Source organism: Chrysemys picta, chromosome 2 (genome assembly GCF_011386835.1).
Source record: "Chrysemys picta bellii isolate R12L10 chromosome 2, ASM1138683v2, whole genome shotgun sequence".
In the NCBI taxonomy this organism is placed as follows: Eukaryota; Metazoa; Chordata; order Testudines; family Emydidae; genus Chrysemys; species Chrysemys picta.
Window position 1 is genome coordinate 170,322,806 of NC_088792.1, and position 22,151 is coordinate 170,344,956.

General features: G+C 41.0%; 1 protein-coding gene and 1 long non-coding RNA gene across 3 annotated transcripts in view; both read left to right on the top strand.

Moving 5' to 3' along the window:
* LOC135981608 (uncharacterized) overlaps positions 1-22,151 on the top strand; it is a 278,320-nt gene that overhangs the window by 31,100 nt on the left and 225,069 nt on the right. The gene's annotated exons all lie outside the window — the stretch shown is intronic.
* SERPINB5 (serpin family B member 5) overlaps positions 19,589-22,151 on the top strand; it is a 28,234-nt gene continuing 25,671 nt past the window's right edge. The window contains exon 1 of one of the 2 annotated variants that reach the window (XM_065584840.1): positions 19,589-19,611. The gene's annotated coding sequence lies outside the window, so the exon portion shown is untranslated. Of the gene's footprint in view, positions 19,725-22,151 lie in introns of both variants that reach the window. The other variant, XM_008170597.4, reaches the window with a different exon arrangement.

Consider the following 22,151-nt stretch of genomic DNA (forward strand, 5'->3'; position numbering starts at 1 on the left):
ACCCGAGGTAAGCCCATGCCCCAGCCCTGAGAGCCCCCAAACCCAGAGACCCCTCCTGCACCCCAAACCCCTCATTCCCAGCTCCATTGGGTCTCGGGCATCAACTGGGTCACCAGAAAAAAAGTTTGAAAACCACTGCTCTAGGTTTAGCAAGTGGGGAGTGGAGAATTTCTAATACAAAAGCTACAGACTTTCATTCCAGGCTAAAGAAACTATGCTCATAACAGAGAGTGAGATGTTGGTTTTAGGCAGTGAAAACAGGGACCGTTTAACACTTAGGGCAACATTTTCAAAGGACCTAAACTGATCTCTAAGTTATACACAATCACTGGTGCATGCCAGTGATCAACTCTGCAGCTACAAATGGCATTGACCTTTCATTTGCACACATATATCCTGTTTTCAGATATGGAGTCTATCATTTGCACGTAGCAATGACTCTGCCTGCAGAATCATTCATGCAAAATTAGAGGGCTTGTTTTGAAAATGTGGTTGTCAGTGTGCATTTTTCCTGTGCATTTAAAAAAATAATTTCCTACACATCCGTGTATTAATGTATTTCAGAGCCTTAAAAATTCAGTAACGAATACACATTTAAAATAATTTTGCATTTAAATGGTTTTAGAGTATTTATTTCATCCACAAACATCAGGTTTTGTTTTATTCACTCCGCTGCAGTATTTTTGTAAATGTGCCTACGGATCATTACTCCTTATTCCTTTGCCATTGTGGAGCCAAATCCTGATGTCCTTATTTTGGCAACCTCCCATTGACCTGATCAGTACTGAGTAAAAATGAAGTAAGGACCTCAGGATATGGCTGGTTGCTTCAGATAGATCAAGTCTTATTACCATATAGTGTTTTTTAAAGCAATCAAATATCTTTCCCTCTATGCCTCTTGTATTGTAACGATGCCATCTTGTGGTCAAACACCATCATATTTTGCTGTTCATTTTATATACGTATATATCACACAGTGGGCCAGGATCATCGATATTTTGATTTTTAAAAAGCCGTTTGATCACCTTCTACTTTTGTACCTTAATATCATGAAGAATCTTTAAAATAAATTCTGTCAAGCCCTAAATCTATTGTGCAAAAAAGAAAAAAGTGAGACAGCAAGAGGAGGCTGCAACATGTCATGCATCTTGTGTGACGGTTGTTTTTTTCACTGGACAATGCTGATTTGTTAATCTATTCATGGGAAAAGATTGGTTTCAACGAATCTTCCACTATAAATTTTTTTGAAAAAAAAAAAAAAAAAGTTTAGAAACGGTTGAAACAAGGCCAACATTTTCAAAATGAAAAGTTTGTTTTCCAGTTCAAAATGAAATTTTTGTTTAAAATTTTAGTTAATGTATACTAAAGAAAAGATTAAATTTTTTTAAAAAGGTCAAAATCAAAACAAATTGAAATAAAACTGTTTTGATTCATCCAATCTGATTTTTTTTTTTTTTTTTCAGATTCTTGGTTTGCAAAAATGTTTGAGATTTCAACTTGTCGCCCCAGTTCAGGACAGGAAGAGATTTCAAAATCTTGTAAACTCTCATGGCACGGGAACACTATTTCCCACCCAGCTCTAACAGTTACACATCTGGTTCTATCACATCCAGACGAACTTCAGAAAATCAACAGCCATTCGCCTGGAATTATGCCTTCCCACTGTGTGAAGCTGGAGTGACACCTACTGAGCAAGCAGCTCTCTGCCTTTTCTCTGGCTGCTCCCACAGCTGGATCACAGCCAGGAGAAGATGGAGGTGAAGTAGGTAGCCATGGCAGTGGCAACACCAGAATCTGCACCATCAGAGGAATGGCCCAGTACTGATCTTGGTCTCTCTCATTCCTCCTGTCAGCCCCCATCAAGCACCCTCCCATGCGCCTAGGTGCCCCATATGCTGCAGTCCTCATCCACCCACCAGCAGTCCCAGGCACACAGCAAACATACTTAATAAAGTTCCCACCATTCCTTGCTACTCAAGCACCCTTCTAGCCAAACTTTCCTGGACCCAGAACCCTCCAGTACCCCTCCAGACCCTCTTATCTCCCCTACCCACTGGGGTCAAGTTTTGTCCTATTTTTGTCAATATAAGCTGACGGTTATGGTTATATGAACATTATCCCATTAAATGTTTCGCATGTAATGTACAGGGGGAGCTGCCCAAAGCCTGGCAGCTGTTGTGGCCATTTGGAATTTGTTAATAGCCACTTGGTGGTGATCATACACGTGCATGCAAGCAAGTGAGCTAACTGAACTTCATCTGTGCCCCAATTCGAAAGTCAGATGATACCACGACAATTTACAGTGGCCACCGGTGTCTAACACAGTGCAGCATTTCCCTATTCTTAGAATATAAAATAACTGTTATCTTAGATACCGCAGTGTACTTGAGGCTGAAAGTCAATCAGGAACTCCTGAGTTCTAACTTCAGCTCTGACACTGACTTGCTCTAAGGTCTTGGACAAGACCTGCAGCTAACAACATGCTGTTACCCAACTGTATATCACGTTCTCCAGCGATGCAACCACTGCCACTAAAAAGATGCCAGAATAGCTGAATCTAAAAGTCTGTCTTTAGAAGATACTAAAAAAACCTTCCTCTTTGGCAAAACTTTTACACCATAACAAGAACGATGCTCACATTAATACCTCTTCTACCTGCCCGCAACAACACCACATTTAATCCCTGCCAAACCAACCCACCACCAACCTTACTCCAAACCTTATACCTTAAAAAGAGAGTACAGACAAAGATTCCATGAAGTCTGTTAGAGACTTTGCTGCAGTGCTGCTAATCCATGTAACTTGGGCTATGGCTACACTACAGTGGCGCAGCTGCACGTCTGTGGTGCTGCTAGTACAGATGCTCTAAGCCAATGGGAGAGAACTCTACCACTGACTTAATTATTCCATCCCCTGCAAGCGATGGTAGCTATGTTGGCGGGAAAAACTCTCCTGCCGACATAGCGCTGTCCACCCCGGCTCTTAGGTCGGTGTAACTTGCGTAGGTGGGTGGCTTATTCACACCCCCGAGAGACATAATTTATACCAACGTAAGCTGTAGTGTGTACATAGCCTTGGAAAGCACTCAATACTGTGGTGATAGGTGGCAGTATAAAACCTTAAAATAGCCATACAGATGTCTTCCACTACTATTACAATAGGCCCCATAGTGTCTATACAATGAAGGTGTTATTTCCTACATTTTGGTGTGAATTGTGCATTTCTTTGGCTTTGTCACTGCCTTATCAGTGTTTAGATGAGTTGTGTTTGTATTTTGAATGTACTAATACTTGAACTTTTTTTGTTTGTAATAGAGCTAGGTGACATTTTTTGGCAAATATTTTATTAATTGAAAAATGCAGTTTTGGGTCAACTGAAACTGTTCATGAGTTCAGGTAGAATTCAGTAAGAAGTTCGGACAAAAAAAATGGATTTTTTTTCTGGGAAATTTTCTAAATGAAACATTTTGACTTTTCATTTTGAAACGACTTTTTTTGGTGGTTTCACTGGAAGTGAAATGTTTCATTTGACCTGCAACAATTTTTATTTTTTTTCCCCTTTAGGTGAGTAAAAAGAGAAAAAGTGCCATTTTGGGTTGACAGCACACACATTTTTTCTGGACTTTTGGGTTCAGCTACTGCTCTAGCATATAAACACGGGGAGGCCAAAATATGAAAATGTTTCAGCAAATGGGTGTGATGAGAAACTGCCCTTGTAATACTATACCTTTGACTCGAAAATACAAGATTTGGCAGCTATTGTAGGATAACAGAACCACTGTATGTCAATATAACTTGAAAAAAGCATAGTAAATCTTTGTAGGTAGTAAATCAATGTTACCTGAGGGTGAGAAAGAAAAAAGAATCAAAGATACAAACAGTGAAATTAACCCCTTTCTTTAGTAAGTTTAAACAAGTGTCAGTGGGTCAAATTCATCCCTGATATAACACCAGTGAAATTATACCTGTATAAATTCTGAGTATCTCCACTACAGTTAATGGAGTTTTACACAGATGTAATTAAGAACTGAATTTAGTCCAGAACATCAGTAAAAGAGGTTGAATAGATAAATACAAAGCAGGAGTTAAGGAATGTTGTGCAGATGTTCACATGATCTTTTGACAGAATGCAGCCACAAAAAGGTTAGCTTTTTTGGTTTAGCTTGTAAACTCCATAGACCAGGACTTTCCTGCACGTTTGTACAGTGCCTAGTGCAATAGCGGCCTGAATCTGACTGGAGCCTTTTTTATTTTTTTACACTATGCTACTTGAATACAAATAAAATAAAATCACGGTTAAGAATTTAAATAAAATTTACTACCTGATAGTTGTTTGGCCTATATGAAGTGAGTTTGGTGATATGTAACCAATTCCTCATCACAAATTTGTCTCACAGTTGGCACTAATTGGCGACCTTATTGGCAGTGCCAGTACTAGCCCATTGGGGCCCTAATCAGGAATATTTTGGGGCCCCCTCCCACACAACACATAATAAAAAGCGAATAGCCATCTCCCCCAAGTGGCTTGTGGCACTGGCAATTGCATAGCGCTGGCTCTGCTCAGAGGCTATCTTTATAGAGAGGCCAAGAACAAAACTGGGATAGAGACTGAACTTTCTGGTTGCCCTGATGGGTAGTTCCTCTAGAAATGTGAGGAGGCACATTGTTTGGAGAGGATCATGTTTTCTGGAGTTCCATTCTTTCTTTCTGCAGTTCTCACTAGAGTCACTTCAAAAAATTAATCCAAGCCTCCTTTTCATACTGCTTCATACAAATAATCTAACCATCTCAGTACAATTGAGTTGAATAGTAGGATTCTTATATTTTTGTGGTGACACTGCTGATGCATACTTGAGTAAGCAAACATGACTGGAGGTCTGAGTTGATTCACTGTTGCTCATTTGGGATATTCAGTTAGAAAGATTTTGTCAACCACAGCTGCTGACTCCTCCACCATGTGGATTCTGTAGTGTACTTGTTCAGTTAAGTGCAGTAGTCTGTTTTTCTTCTTGTCTCTTTTTCTTTTAAAATGTCTTTACTAGCATCTCTTATTCAGTTGGGAGCACTTCACAGAGGCTAAAAGTCAGTCTTCAGTTTCTACAAAAAGCATTTTTTCTGTTTTAAAATGCATATTTATAAAACCTGTTTCATATTACCCTCATTTAATATTTTGATGACCTGTAGAACCATTGGAAACACTTATCTACGACATGGTGGATTCTCCGTCACTTGCAGTCAAGACTTTATATCTTTCTAAAAGCTCAAACAGAAATTCTGGGCTTGATGCAGAAATTACTGGGTAAGATTCTGTGACTGGTGTTATGCAGGAGGTCAGATTAGATGATTATAATGACATTTGCTGGCCTTAAAATCTACGAATCTACAAATCTAGCAAAATCTTATTTGTGGGGTTCTGCCTTCCAGCACAAACCAGGGTCCACATTCTTATCATAATATCACGACCTTAAGATGTACAGGAATACAGCTGCAAACAGAAAGACAGTCATGTCCACTTAGTCTTTCCATAAATAGGTAACCAAATCCCTTCAGACAAATTATGGAAGAAAAATGGTACCATTGAAGCATGCAGTGGAATAACTACCTAAGCTGTTTCAGAACAAACATTGAGCCGGTAAGAGGTGGCACACTGTCTTAATACTGCTCTGCTACCTCATCAGTTTCTGCAGAATTTAAATTTTAATTAAAAAACCCCAAAACATTTCTAACCTTTCTGACTGCAAAGGAAACCCTTTGGAATGACTGAGTTGGGAATAAATGGAAAAAGAAACGAACCAGATGCTTGGCTCTACTATGAACCCTTTGAACCATTGTTCTTTCAAACTAGTACATACTGTGTTGATTCCTTTGTGAAAGTAAAATGAATTATATTAAAGAAATAGAATGAATTAAAGAATGCTGTATGTACCTTTAAGTAGAAATGAGAAATGCTGCAAGCCAGGGGGCAGGAAAGCAGACATTAACTGCTTAATGAATTGCCCCACTTACGGGCAATTGGTGAAGCATTAGCAACCACACATCACTGAACAAAAACACTGACCCAGGAACCTATCCTTGTAACAAAGCCCGATGCCAACTCTGTCCACATATCTATTCAAGTGACATCATCATAGGACCTAATCACATCAGCCATACCATCAGGGGCTCGTTCACTGCACATCTACCAATGTGATATATGCCATCATGTGCCAGCAATGCCCCTCTGCCATGTACATTGGCCAAACCGGACAGTCTCTACACAAAAGAATTAATGGACACAAATCTGACATCAGGAATCATAATACTCAAAAACCAGTGGGAGAACACTTTAACCTGTCTGGCCATTCAATGACAGACCTGCGGGTGGCTATCTTACAACAGAAAAACTTCAAAAACAGACTCCAAGGAGAGACTGCTGAGCTGGAATTGATATGCAAACTAGATACAATCAACTCAGGATTGAATAAGGACTGGGAATGGCTGAGCCATTACAAACATTGAATCTATCTCTCCTTGTAAGTATTCTCACACTTCTTATCAAACTGTCTGTACTGGGCTATCTTGATTATCACTTCAAAAGTTTTTTTCTCTTACTTAATTGGCCTCTCAGAGTTGGTAAGACAACTCCCACCTGTTCATGCTCTCTGTATGTGTGTATATATATCTCCTCAATATATGTTTCACTCTATATGCATCCAAAGAAGTGGGCTGTAGTCTATGAAAGCTTATGCTCTAATAAATTTGTTAGTCTCTAAGGTGCCACAAGTACTCCTGTTCTTTTTGCGGATACAGACTAACACGGCTGCTACTCTGAAGCCTTAGATCAATAAGAGTTAATAAGGAAGCAGGATATGCATATTGTGCCCCATGCAAATTTTACAATTTTGCTCTCTCTGTCCCTTTGTTTAGTGCGCACCCTTTTATCTGTATAAATAAGACTGTTTGAATCTTGCATGGGGGCTCACATTATCTGAACGTATTAGCAGAGCGCTGTGCTAATAAAACAGAGTGGTCTGACAAACTATGAGTCCTGAGTCTAACTTTGACACCTTGGATCAGGTATTTTAAGGAATAAGGGCCTAAATCTGCCCTCCACTCTATGCGTGCAAAAGGCCCTAAGTACAGTTTGGGTATCTGTGGGGAAGTGTGTAAACATGGAGAGGCCATGAGGGTCTCTGCAAGCCAATGCAGTGCTTCTCTCCACAGTACTGGAGTAGTAGGGGTGTATCATCATGGGTAGAGCCCTACCAAATTCAGGGTCCATTTTGGTCAATTTCACAGTCATGGGATTTTTAAAATAATAAATTTCATGATTTCAGCTATTAAAAATCTGAATTTCACGGTGTTGTAATTGTAGGGTTCTTGACCCAAAAAGGAGTTGTGCGGTTGTCACAAGGGTATTGTAGGGAGGGTTGCAGTACTGCTACCCTTACTTCTGCAGTGCTGCTGGCGGCGGCACAGCCTTCAGAGCTGGCCAGTAGCTGCTGGCCAGAGCCCAGCTCTGAAGGCAGAGCCGCCATCAGCAGCAGCGCAGGCGTAAGGATGGCATGGTATGGTATTGCCACCCTTACTTCTGCACTGCTGCCAGCAGAACTGGGCCCTCAGCAGCTGCCCAGCAATGAAGGTAGCAGCACAGAAGTCAGGGTGGCATGGCATGGTATTGCCACCCTTATTTCTGTGCTGCTGCTGGTGGGGCGCTGCCTTCAGAGCTGGGCAACCAGCCAACAGTCGCCACTCTCTGGCCACCCAGCTCTGAAGGTAGCGCAGAAGTAAGGGTGTCAATACTGCAACCCCGCACCCCAAAATAACCTTGAAACCCCCTTGCAATACCCTTTTGGGTCAAGAACCCCAATTTGAGAAACACTGGTCTCCCCCCGTGAAATCTGTATAGTATAGGGTAAAAGCACACAAAAAAACAGATTTCACGGGGGGGGACCAAATTTCATGGTCTGTGAGGTGTTTTTCATGGCCATGAATTTGGTAGGGCTGACTGAGTAGGTAAGTGGTGAGCAAGTTGCTACTTCAGCTACCACTTTGCAGATCCATGTGCTGAAACCCCCTCTAGGGGGCACACAGAGGCCCCATTTCTGTAGTAAGATTATTAGTATCTACTCAACCAAACACTTGTGTAGGAGCAGGATTTTATAATGTCCCATAAAAATTAATGTATGATTTGATTTCATCCTGTCAGCCACCCTTTTTGAATAGCAGAAAGGAATGACAGACCAGAACAATCCTTATGACTGATTATGGTCATCTTTTTGTTTTAGGATAAGTTATAATGTCTACTATGGTTTCCTATATGTATTACAAATTAGGCACTCTAGTTAAATATACATTTCTTTGTTTTAAGGTTTTAGTAAGTAAGAGACAGGATCTTGTATTGTGTCTATGTTAAGGAGATTAGAGGAATGTTGAGGGCCTGAAGCCCCAATGTGAATTGTTTTAGTTATAAGATTTAGCAAGGCTTGATTTACAATGTATTCTGCTAAATATACAGTACTGCTGTCTGTATACCTTTGAAGGTTTCTGTAAGAGATTGTTTGTGTGAATGAGAAATGCATGCATCAGAAAAAGATAAGGTGTGAAAGCCATCACAAATGTCCAGATGGTCAAGAAGAAGTGAGAAATTTGGAAAGACCAGAAGACAATCAGAAAACATCCACTGTATCCGATGCTAAACATGTTAGCATCATTGACGACATCAGAGGTGAGGCAGGCACCCCGAAGGCAAGACAACAAATAGGAGATAATGATGGGAAGCTCGACAATAACCATCAAATGATAACACCACTTAAGGACTAATGATTACAGGATGACATTGCAAAATGCATGGACTCAAATGGGAATTTACAACTATAAAGCTGGGGTGTTTTGCCATGGAACTCTGGGTTTAGTCCTGCAAAGCCTCGGAGCATTGGATCGTGACCGACAAGAGCCCAGCTCCACACTTGTGCTCAATCTAACTGGCCATTAGATTGACTTGAGCTACAACAGACTGGTAACTATAAACATCACTGGCAGGACTCTGTGTGTGCAGGGCCGGCTCCAGGGTTTTGGCTGCCCCAAGTAGCCATAAAAAAAAAAAAAAAGCCATGATCGCGATCGCGATCTGCAGCGCCAATTCGGCGGAAGGTCCTTCGCTCCTAGCGGGAGTGAGGGACCGTCTGCCGAATTGCCGCCGAATAGCTGGACCTGCCGCCCCTGTCCGGAGTGGCCGCCCCAAGCACCAGCTTGCCAAGCTCGTGCCTGGAGCCGGCCCTGTGTTTGTGTGTGTGTGTATGTGTATGTGTGTGTGTATGACTGAAAAGCATATGCTAACTGTTGTATTTTCCATAAATGCTGCGTATTTGCCTTCCTGTATAAAGTTCCCGTGTGCTTTGTATGAGCATAACACTTGGTCTGGAAAAGGGAAGATTTCTTCTTCCCTCCTAATCCCTCTTTGATCCTCTGCTCAAAGCCCTTTTAATTGAGCTTTACATGGGGACTGGGAGGTGCTTGAATTTGGGACTAGTAGTCCTTTTCTCTCTCTCATTAGTCAGAACATTCTTAGGAAAAAAATCTTAATCTAAAGCAGGAGAACTTTTAAACGAGGTTCAGTAACACTTTCCATGTCATTTTAGCAAATCTATAATCCAAATACAGGTACGCCACAACCTCTTCCTCATTCAATACACTTCTCACTGGCAGTAGGTAGGCAACACATCCCTGCTCATTATTTCATCTCCTTGCACGCAGAGTCACAAATCACTAGCAGCCTGATCCAAAGGCCTTTAAAGCCAATAGGAATCTTTCTATTTTACATTGAATTAAAAATCGACTTCTCTCATGAGTTCTTGTAGGCCCAATCTCAGACTTCCTAGCTCCTCTTTTCAAGGTATCAACTTTTTAAATGTTACTGTAAAATATGTTAATTCACTGTGCAGCACCTTAAATGTCTTCAGAAGGTTTCCCAAAAAACAGTAACAGGGCTTGTTGCAATGCAGAAGAAATGAAGACAGACCTGTATCAATAGTTTATCCACCTACTGAGTAAATGCTATTGGGGGTGGGGAAAAAACCCTGTCCAGAAAACATTTGTTATCTAGATCCATCACCAATTCCTTGTGCTGTCTTTTATAAAATTATGGAATGGCAATGTCCTATAATGGCTAATATAATACTCTTTCAAGTATATTTTGTGGTGGAAATTTAGAGATGCTGGGATGATTGGGTAAGATCCTCAGCTGGTATAAATTGGTATAGCTCCATTGACTTCAAGGGAGCTACACCAATTTACATCAGCTGAGGATTTGGCCCCTTATTTATAAATCTTATAAATCTGGGAATCAAGAATAGGTTCCATGCATAACTTTAAAATCTGCTGAGTATCTGATTACATAGAGGTGAATGCATAGGGTGTGTTCCTTAAAGTAAAACTTCAAAGGACAGAGTGTGATTTTTGTTGCCCTTAACAGACTTGTCAAGTACCAACTGCAGAAGCAAGAAACAACATGCACACACCTAGCCCTGCTTGCATTCCTAAAATGCAAATTCAAATGAGAAGTTATTTGATTTTTGTAGTTGGTACCTTTTGTAGAGAAAAATTACAAGTTTATTTTCCATTTAATTGACAGAGGAAAGCCTTATGACTAGAAATGAAATCTAAGCAGATTTTGATGTTATAGTATGTGACTATCAATTGTTTCTTGTATAAGAATCTATGCAAAGCAATTGTGATAATCAATCCAGTAACACCATCTGAAAAATCAGATACTGTAAGATCTTTGAATAAAATAAAATACTGTACCATTTTTTGTGAAATGTAGACATAGCCTTAAATTGGAGTGTGGGCTCCAAATAATGCCTGCCCTTCCAAATATACACACTCAGCAAGAGAAAACTGAACTCCAGATTCAGACCAGAACTTTGTGATTCAGGCCCATTTTTAGTGAAACATTTAATAAATATTGATGCTAAAGAGTTGTGTTTTTTTTTAAATTACAGATATTCTGAAAACAAAATTATACCAGAATTTGTTGATTCCCCCCCAAACACACCCAGAAAAACAACAACAAATCACAACTACTTGGGAAGGTGTATTTCTACATCTAGGTTAATCACTCAGACATACTGTAACTGCCTGGATTTTGGACTAAACTGACACATCAGTCCATAGCTTTGCTGACGAGATTGGATAAAAGAGAGGGGGGAAAAAACCCCAAACCCAGAGAATACTAAAGAGAGAAGTGAGGGAATTTGGATGTTAACTCCTGTGGACTGTCTTCTAATACATCTATCAACTCATCTTACCTCAGACTATTTAGTAACTTATTCTGAAAATGGGTCAGCGATGCCTCACCAACAGCTGTAATTTTCTGATATGCATGTGTTCAATTCATGGCTTGAATAATAAATATTTAACAAGGGGTGGGGCAGATGAGACTTTTCTTTCCCTTCTGTCCTTGCTTCTACATATTGTATATTAAATTAGTTTCTACAGTTCAGGTTTAGCTCCCACTAGTTTCCCTCTTTACTAGTTCAGAATGGTATTGTTGTTAAGGCACAAGATTGGGACTCAGGAAATAAGGTTCACTTCCTAGCTCTGCCATAGACTTTCTGTGTCACTTTAGACACATCATTTATGGCCTAATTTACAAAAGAGCTCAGCTCCCATTTAGACACCTAAATGCAGTGGCTAGATTTCCAAAAGTGTTCAGCATGCAGTAACTCCCATTGTTCTCAAACGAAGCTGCTTGGTCTTGACTCTGGAGAATCTAGCCTCAATTGTGGGTATTGAGCACAGTTGAACATCTGTCCCCTAATTTCTCTGTGCCTCCGTTAGCCACCAATAAACTGGGGAAAATACTACCTCCTGTCTCTCACCTTTTGTCCTTCTTATCTGCTTAGAGTGCATGATCTTCAAGACAGGGACTATCTCCTCTCTTACTGTGTGTATGGACAGTGCCTAGCACAATGAGGCCAAGATGTTAGGGCTTGTGGATGCTACTATGGTACAATAATAATAATAATCAGCTATTAATATTTATAAAGTGGCATGTGCCCATTGCCTGAGCCTCAAGGCACTTACAAAAATTAAGAACAGAATCCTATATTTATTCTCATATTTACCACCACCACCAACACAGTAAAATGCATACACCCAGAGATAACACACGAAAGAATAATGTGGCCACTCTTAACCATAGAACCTTCCCTACCAGCCTGTCTCAGGCAAAGTCCTGAATGAATAGAAAAGCTTTTCACGACATTCATGATCTTCAAGACAGCCCCTCACAGAGTGCATTGCTTTAGTCCTATGTCATAACAGCATGGATAACAAGCCAAGGTCCATATCAGAAAGCAGAGACTGCAGTCACCAAGGTAAAAAAAGCATAGATGGATCAAAATACTCATGGCACTGAAACCATACATGAGTCCAAGGCAAAGAAAGAACCAAAAGTAACAAAATTTAATACCTCCTTAATAAAACTTGTGCGGAATAGGAATTAACCCTGCTTCACTCTTAAATTATTCTCTCCAAATATCACCTACCTTTTTTCTGGACATAGTAGACAGTTTGCTCTCATCTAAGTCCCCATTTTAGCCTGACACTACAAGTTCAAGGTTCATTTCCTTCTGGAATTAGGAGGACATGTCTTAGTGCTCAGTGCCTCTCCTGATTGAAGACATCTATTTGCAGCTTGTTCTGATATCTCTTTCATAGTTTTAGCAGCTTGTATAGTAAAGGAAGAGATTAATACCAAGTTTATGTGACAGGGAATTTTTATCTTGTAGATATGTGCTATTTTCCTTTATATTTTGATTTCCAGGTCAAATTGCTGTACTACTTCCGCATGCCCTTCCAAATTATTAGTCACCTCTGTCATTTTATCAACGCACCTAATTTAGTGACTGACTTACATAGTGTAACCCACACACCTCCTGGGTCTAGTGTTCTGTCCCATCTAGTGGCACCAAGATCACTTAGAGAGAGATTAATGAGTCTGCTCTACAGCCTTAACTAAGAGCCTTATGGTTTTTAGCTCATGCAGTAGAGGATCATGCATTTAGCTCCAGAGGTCTGAGGTTCGATCCCGCCCGCTGAGACTGGGTTCTGTCGGTGTTACAATAGCACCAAATGTGTGCTAGGTACTTAGACTACCAAATGAAGAGGATTCAGCCTTTGGACAAATGTTTAGATTGATTTTTGCATCTGGAACTATTTGCCTCCAGTTTGCCAGATCAAAGTTTGGTTCTGACTAAAAGTTGTTGCCATTCAATAGCTCTTTAGTGTCCGGTGTGCAAGAAGTTTCAATCCTATTCTTATTAGAGGCATGTCTTCCTCACAATACAGTCACAACTGGCAGTCTCAGCAGAGGCATCAAAGCTGAATGTCAAGTATCGGGGGGAGCCGTGTTAGTCTGTATCTACAAAAACAACAAGGAGTCTGGTGGCACCTTAAAGACTAACAGATTTATTTGGGCATAAGCTTTCGTGGGTAAAAACCTCACTTCTTCGGATGCATAGAGTGAAAGTTACAGATGCAGGTCCATATGATGAAGATGTCATCAGTGTAGCGCAAGTAGAGGAGGGGCACTAGGGGACGAGAGCTGAGGAAGCGTTGTTCTAAGTCAGCCATAAAAATGTTGGCATACTGTGGGGCCATGCGGGTACCCATAGCAGTGCCACTGACTTGAAGGTATAAGTTGTCCCCAAATCTGAAGTGGTTGTGGGTGAGGACAAAGTCACAAAGCTCAGCCACCAGGCGTGCTGTGGCCTCATCAGGGATACTGTTCCTGACAGCTTGTAGTCCATCCTCATGTGGAAGATACAACTGGGAGTGGCTGGCTCATTACAGAAGCAACTTTTCCTCTCCTGGAATTGACACCTCCTCATCTATTATTGGGAGTGGACTATATCCACCCTGATTGAATTGGCCCTGTCAACACTGGTTCTCCACTTGCGAAGTAACTCCCTGCTCTCCATGTGTCAGTATATAATGCCTGCCTCTGTAACTTTCACTCTATGCATCTGAAGAAGTGAGGTTTTTACCCACGAAAGCTTATGCCCAAAAAGCTGAATGGGCATGAATGCTAAGATCTCACAAGAAATTTTTTGGTGGCCTCAGAGTGTGGCCACCAACACTTGTGGTGGCCACTCTGACAATTTTTCCTAAAATACTTAATTAACTTTAGGAAAAACAAATAAATACACACATACACATGTCCAAATCATAATTTATTTATGTAGGTTTTTATTGCAGACTCAATAATAAAAATAATGTACAATTGTCTCTATTCTTTACTGGACCTAACCAGAATAGAAACAAATACGGTGTCTTGCACGTTCTTGTCTTTATGTTGTTGTTGGTTTTTTTGCTTTTTTGGTTACTTTTTTAAAGACTTGCTAACTAGTAAGTCTGTTTCTGTGAAAAGAGATATTTGTATGTTCGTTAACACTGCTTTGCTCCCCCTCTCCCCACAATCACTGTCCAGGAGGCTGTGGCCCCTGGTGGCTGCATGCCGCACGGTGGCTGCATTTGAGAAACACTGCGCTAAACTATCCTCTTGTTCTTAAAGGTAGTCATTCCAGAACAGTGCTTGGACATCAAAAGGCAGGTTTGTAAAAATCTAATTGCTACCCTCCATATTATATTTGTCTGTGACTAGAGGACTTCAATCTACATGGCCACAGGTGGGCAAACTAAGTGTCCGGCCCATCAGACCCTTTAATCCGGCCCTCGTGCTCCCACTGGGGAGCGAGGGTTGGGGGCTTGCCCTGCTCCATGCCTGCTGTGGCTCCACACGGCTCCCAGGAGTAGCGACATGTCCCCCCTCTGGCTCCTAGGCATAGGGGCAGCCAGGGGGCTCTGCACGCTGCCCCTGCCCCAACCGGTGGCTCTGCAGCTCCCATTGGCTGGGAACCGTGACCAATGGGAGCTGCAGGGGCGGCGCCTGCGGATGGGCCAATGTGCAGAGCCACCTGGCCGCGCCTCCGCATAGGAGCCGGAGTGGGGGCATGCTGCTACTTCTGGGAGCTGCTTGAGGTAGGCGCCGCCCGGAGCCTGCACCTGTGAGTCACACCCCCTCCCCCCCCCCGTGCCCCAACCTCTTGCCCCAGCCCCGATCCCCCTCCCACCCTATGAACATCTCAGTCGCAGCCCGGAGAACCGTCCTGCACTGCAAACTCCTCATCCCCAGCACCTGCACCCCCAGCCAGAGCCCTCACCCCCTCCTGGACCCCAATCCCCAATTTCGTGAGCCTTCATGGCCCGCCATACAATTTCCATACCCAGATGTGGCCCTCAGGCCATAGGTGCTAACAGTTTAGGAAGAAGAGAGAAAAATAAGAGGGTTAACTGTTTACTGTCATGTTTATGTCCTTTTCAATGCAGCTGTAGGTATAATACATTATCACTCCTGGTCTATTCTCTTTTAAATCACTTATAGGAGATATTAACGTTAAACAGGGATAAGCACCCTTGTTATTTGAGGAATACAAACCACATGCACATCTGGAGATTTAAACCCCCCCTCCCCCGCTATTTTTCTTATAGACGTATTTTTAAAATTTAGTTAAAAAAACAAAAAGCTGGCAAATCAAAGTAAAACTGTAAAAATTATTTTGTATAAAACTGACTTCCTTGCAGCACCCTTTTAGACAAAAGTCCCAATTGGATTACAAGACACTTTACATTTCAGGATGGGCTGTACTAAAGTGTACACTAAATTGTTTTATTTGCTTATCAGTTCAGTTCATGGGTGAGTTATCCAATACCTAAGCCCAGCTATCATTAATAGGGGTCAGGCATTCTAATCCCCTGAACATCAATGGGAGAAAAAATGCCCCCTAAGAATTGATACTAATAATATTTCACATATACAGAATACTTTCCATCTTCAAAGTATTTTACAAATATAAAGGAGTGAATCTTCATAGCATCCTGTGCAGCAGGTATACACAGTATTATCATCTCCATTTTACTAATGGATTATGTTTCAGAATTGTCTGATGATTTTGCTGAAGTAAAGGTTGGAGAGAAAAACGTTTTTTTGTCACAGCATGTTGGAACAAAGCTCTCATGAGGTGTTCTGAGGGAGTGGCAGGGAGGGTCTGTCAAGAGATCACTAGACTGGAAAGCTGAGTAAATAAATGAGCAAACAGTTATAAGGTTACTTCTTACATGCAATGAAAAATACCCTATCTACCACTTTATTAAATAAACGTATATACTCCTTGTGCGTATCTGTTGACTATTAGTTCCCAATGAAGCATTAGCTCATGCTCTTGAAAAAACTCCAGGGAGGAGTGCTCAATGACTATGTATTAAGCCTATCAGCTATCTCAAACACATCATTTGGTAAGTGATGACAAAGTGAAAGTGGAAAAAAAACATAATTGTAAAATAACTTTGGGGTGAAGAGGGTGTGTGCCACTGTACATTTTAAAAATATGGTAGAACTGTTTCTAAAATGAAAACTTTTGGGCTATTAAAGGTGGGAAAATTACCTGGAAAAAAGACTCATCGGAATATGACAACAAATTATAATTTCAGTCTATGCGAAGTTTTAGACTTTATGTTTAAAATGGTTTCACATGACATTTCCACTCCTCCAGTGCCACCCAGTTTCTTTCAAATTGTGTTTTTTTTCCTTGTTAAAGGAGTTAAATATGAGCTCTCGAATTCATTTGTGGTGGTGTTGTAGCCATGTTAGTTCCAGGCTATGAGCGAGAGAGAGCGAGAGGGTAGATGAGGCAATATCTTTTATTGGACCAACTGTTGGTGGAAGGCACAAGCTTTCAAACTTCACAAAGCTCTTCTTCAGGTTGGGGGAAAGGAAACCAGAGTGTCTGAGCTAAATACAAGTTGGGATATATTGTTAAGCATGAGGGGGCTGTCCCAACTTGTATGTATCTCAGACACACTGGTTTCCTTCCCCAGACTTGAAGAAAAGCTCCGTGCAGCTCAAAAGCTTGTGCCTTCCATCAACAGAGGTTGGTCCAATAAAAGATATTACCTCACCTACCTGTGGTAGTTGTAGAAGGTGGTGGAACCAACCATTCAGTCAACAGAGTGAGAAAATTTGCTAAGAAAGAGCCAGCAAGTTTTAGTTGGGGTCCCCTGCAAAGATCAAGTAAAGATTTCATGCTAGTTTCTCTTGCTTTTTCCCTTCTCCCTGACAGAGCAACATTTAAGGCTATTCAAACCCTGCTCCTGAAACCACATATTGTTAATATGAAGGTGCCAGAATTTCACTGCCGTGCTAGCACTAGCACTCATATAATGGAAGCTCTGCATAGGAGGGGGCGTGGGATATTCTACCTAACCCATGTGATATCACCACTAGTGTCATATGATTACATCTGTAGATTCACAGGCACCATAATCCCAGTACACCCTGTTGGTATCATAGTAATTGCAAACATAGTAAATTCCTCATTATTATTAAATGTATGCTAAATAACTTATGTATTGATTCTGCTAACTTTAGAGGGTTTTGCCAGGGTTTTGTAGTGGATGTGAGTCTTGCTGTTGATTTCAATGGAATCAAGATATGGTGCATGGAGCCTCTCATCCTGAAAGCTTCCAAACTCCTTCAAAATGGACCACATTCTATAGTCTTTGGGAGTTTTGCCTTAATAAAGACTGCAAGCTTTGGCCTTGGATTACTTGTGCACTCTCTGAGTGGAACCCAGTACCTTCTGCCTGCAGCAGGCAAGACTATATTCTAATTTCGCAATAATTTCTCCAATGGAAACTGCAAATAGATATGTAATGATATTATACTGGCTAGATCACCAAGTTTACTATGGAGATTGTACATTTTAGTACAGGGGTGCAGTTGTCTTTAATTTATGATAATGCATTAAGTGTTTGCTATATTTTTCCATACACACAGAGAAAATGTATTTGCTGTCAGAATGCCTTTTATTTTACATTAGGAAAAACAAGAAAAGAAGCAGAGCTTTGAGAGAGCATGACTATGTTTATGTGTTTGTGGGTGCTGCAACAAGTCTGAGAGCAAAATGACTGTTGTCTTCACACAAGGGGAAAACAAAGCAAAGGTTCCATAGCTTTGTACAGCATGTTTGACTGGCAGGACCTTTTAATTAGCTTCTTTAAATACACGGCTTCCTTTTTCTCTGTTATGAAGTCATCTGTTATTGCAAAGTGAAAACACTTTCCATTTCAATCTCTGGGTAAGTGACGGAAAACAAATGCCTTGTCACTTTATGGAATTCAACAGGATTTCATTTGGAGGGTTTGGGTTCAAAGAGCCTCTTTGGGAGCAAGTATTGCTAATTAGGAGTTCACAGTGTAGGCTGTTAATCAGAGCAATGTGAAAAATGAAATGAGAAACGGCAGCTTCATAATGTTCCTCTCAGCTTTCAAATTCCGATTGTGTCTGAGTACATATAACATTTGAAGTGAATGGAAAGACGTTCTCCTTTTTCCTATTCCTTCCCTTTAGACCAGTGGTTCTCAAGCTTTTGTACTGGTGACCCCTTTCACATAGCAAGCCTCTGAGTGCGACCCCCCTTTATAAATAAAAACACTTTTAAATATATTTAACACCATTATAAATGCAGGAGGCAAAGCAGGGTTTGAAGTGGAGGCTGACAGCTCACGACCCCCCATGTAATAACCCCGCAAACCCCTGACTCCCCAGTTTGAGAACCCCAGCTTTAGACAACTCTAAATGTCAGCGTTTCAAGTCTGAAAATAGACGTCAATAATTATTTTTAGTAATCATTTTTTCTATTGCAATAGCACCCAATGGTCCCTGTACATATGACCACATTGTGCTATTAAGGTACTAACCTGTACTGAGGTGATGTGGAGCTCTACTGCCTCAAAAGAAGCTTAGCCATTGTACCACAGAAATACATGATGCATCCAGGAGCTCCTGGGAAGCACAGGTGCATAGCATATGCTCCCCTCTGCGGGCAGCTAGATCTGCTGGTCATTGCAAAGGTGTGGGGGAAAGGGACCCAGGCTTTGCCTCCTGGGTACCTAGTGTCCCAGTGGGCAGTGCAGTCCTTGCATTCACAAGAGCATGGTATGTAGTTTCAGTAAACCTTATGCTAGAGGTGCAAGAACACGTGTGCAACTGGTTCTCTCCCCTATGTACCTGCACAGAGACCAGTCTCAATCTGGCCATGTGCTTTTTAAGAAGAAAGTCAAATGCACACAGGGGCCAATCTAAAATAGTAAAACATTACTTGGGAGCTAAAAAAAGGAAAGGATTTAAAGTGGCCTTGAGCACACATGTAATTTGCTTATTTTTCTGTCATTTTCCCAAGTGGCATGAGTTTACGTGTATCCTGGAGCACTGGTTTTGGTGAGCAGATCGTTTAATTGCTCATTCACTCCTATTTTCTACCTTTCAGACTCTTCCCCCCACTCCAGTGCTCTTGTAATCTGAAGGCAACATCCAAAGACTGCTGCTGCCTGCTAGAGCATGTTGTCATTTATGAGAGGTGTGCAAGCAACAGCAGCACCAGTCTGAATCATTATTTTCCTACTATGTGTGAGTTGCCAAGAAGGATGATTAAGGGAAAAAGAAAAAAAAGAGAGAGAGAGTCTATGCACAAATTAAGATTGGGAAAGTGGGAGTGGCATTACTTGTCAGGTGAGTTAATAGATTCTTTCTGCTCTGTGGGGTGGCACCACAAACACTTATTTCTTTCTGCTGTGCCGATTTAATTTTTGTCTCTTCATTTACCAGGATTATTGCCTAGCAAGGTAAGTGCAGATCAAAATTGTTTACTCACCTCTAACTAATATCCATTGTTAAATATCAGCAAGTGGGATAGAAAGGCTGATAAGAAAAAAATTAATATTTTAAACTGCTGCATGTATTTCTTTTGTTTCATTCAGTAGAACTTTTCAGTTCCATCCAAAGCCAATTGCTTTTCCTATGTTACTTTCCTCTCCACGGAAATGGTGTATCGTAAATAGTGAATAAGATCAGGCAGCCGTGGTTGTAAAGAGTAGGAATGATTAAAATCTTCATACTTTCTGTTGTAGAAATTACTTTCCCTGTGTTACAACAGACTGATTGTGTCAAGGCACCCTTCATGTGTGTTTTAGGATTTAGACTATTAGATTGTTGTAAGAGCCTCTGCTGCAGAAGGAATTTTCCTGTCAGTTTCTATATGGGTGTGTACACTCTGCTCTGCTTTCTGTGTACTATGACTAATCCTGACTAGGTTGTGCTGTGGGGCTGGGATGTTAACCTAATAATCATTTTGATTTTCAACCAGGCTGTTTAGTCTCCTTAATTCATTCCTTATATACTAGGCACAGTACATTTTTTGGTTCAATTTGTCTCCTTTTCCCAAAGTTTCTTTCTCTTTCATATCCTCTGACACAGGACCTTATCCTTCTTCCAATAAAATCAATGTAAAACTCTTTGCTCACACTGAAGTCAACAGAGCAGGCCTGTACTTTGCACAATTTAAAGAAATTACAGTTCAGAGGAGATCATATCTTTCACATGTTGTCCTTTATACATCACTGGATGATCTGCCAATAGGAGAACCAGTCTTATTTTCTTCTTCTTTTGAAAAGGACACACAAAAGCCTTCTAGTTCTTTTATACCTTTCTTCCTTAATATAAACCGGTTAAGGGTTGAACTGAGCTCATTTTCGTTTTAAAGGTCAATTTCCTACATGTCAAGCATGGACAGGGAGGTTGACACTATTTACTCTGCTCAGTGAAAACTTCCATTCCGTTTCAGTCTTGAAGTGAACATATTGGTCATATTGACAGCTCCAGAAATTCAAGTCCAATCATTATTCCCAGGATTGTGTAGATAGCAGCAACACAGGGTTCCACCCATTGCCCACACAAGGGTGCCCTATGCTTCTTTTGGGGGACTGCGTCTCAGATAGATGGTCCTTCTCCATGGCTGATTTAACTGCTTCTCCTCTACTTAGACGGCCAAAAAGTATGTCTGTTTGGTAGTTCTTGTATTGTAGTTTACTGTCTTATAGAAACTGGCCTGAGACCAAAGTCATTTCCCACAGAGCACTTTCACAACATTGCTTATTGCTGAGTCGGATTCAGCTGGATTCAAAACAGGAGATGCAGAGATTAAGAGCTTCCTACCATCCAGGTCTCAACACGAATATCAATATTCTCCTGATTATTATCTATTATAATGGGGTATGCTACAGGTAGGTCTCTGATTAGGTTTGCTTTTCCTTTACTATCTGAAGATTTTTGTTGCATTCAGCAATGAAGTTAAAACTATGTATTGCACCGAGAAACTTCTTTCAGTCAGGAGTCCTCAAACTTGTTCTAAAACCTTCCAGCTATTTTTGGTATTTGAAGCTTTTCTATAATGTCTTGTCCTTCCATTTTTAAAAAAAAAAATCAAATGCAGGGTCACAAGCTGACTGTGCTTAAAAGATGCCATTATGCCTTGGGCAGCTGTACAAGTGCTGACCTATTATTTCTGTAGGGTGTGGAAGGAAGATGCAGCAGGAGTCTATGCTGCTGTTTTTAAAATCCCGATTCAATTTTTTCTTGACTCCTCCCTGTGATTAATGGCTCAACAGCTGGGGCTCTCTATAGTTTGCTTCTTTTAGAAATGTACCAGTGTAGTCTTTCTAGGTCTGCTAATGGGCCTAGTAGATGTCCCAAACGTCCTCTCTTTAGCTATTCCTGTTCCCAAGGCTTTAAATGGCAGGGAAAGGAGGGACATGGCCCAAGGCTCTCCAACCTTTAAAGGGTCCCGATATTCCATAATATTTAATACAGTAGCTTCCTTTCAAACATTAGATATCAAGTCAAAGCCTCTAAATCTCATACATCTCTGATAGGAGAACCTCATTCACCTGTAATCTGACCATGGCTGTTCCGTGTGAAAGGATATTTAAAACCAGGGACCTGAAGATATGGGTAGAGTTTGAAGCTGGTTCTGCGTGATGCTGAAATGATTTTGTTAAGGAAGATAATGCAGACTTTGAATGGTTACCTTAAGCTTTCCCTCACTTTGAGGTCTTTAGCCTCCTTGCTTCTCTGATTCACATTCTTCTGCCTTCTTTTTGACCCAGATAGATTCTTTTCTTCTGATCCCATCTTTTCCCTCCCTCACTCGTTCCTCCACCTTGATCCCTTCCCTCTGAATACAAAAGATCAGTAGATTGATCATTCCGATCTGG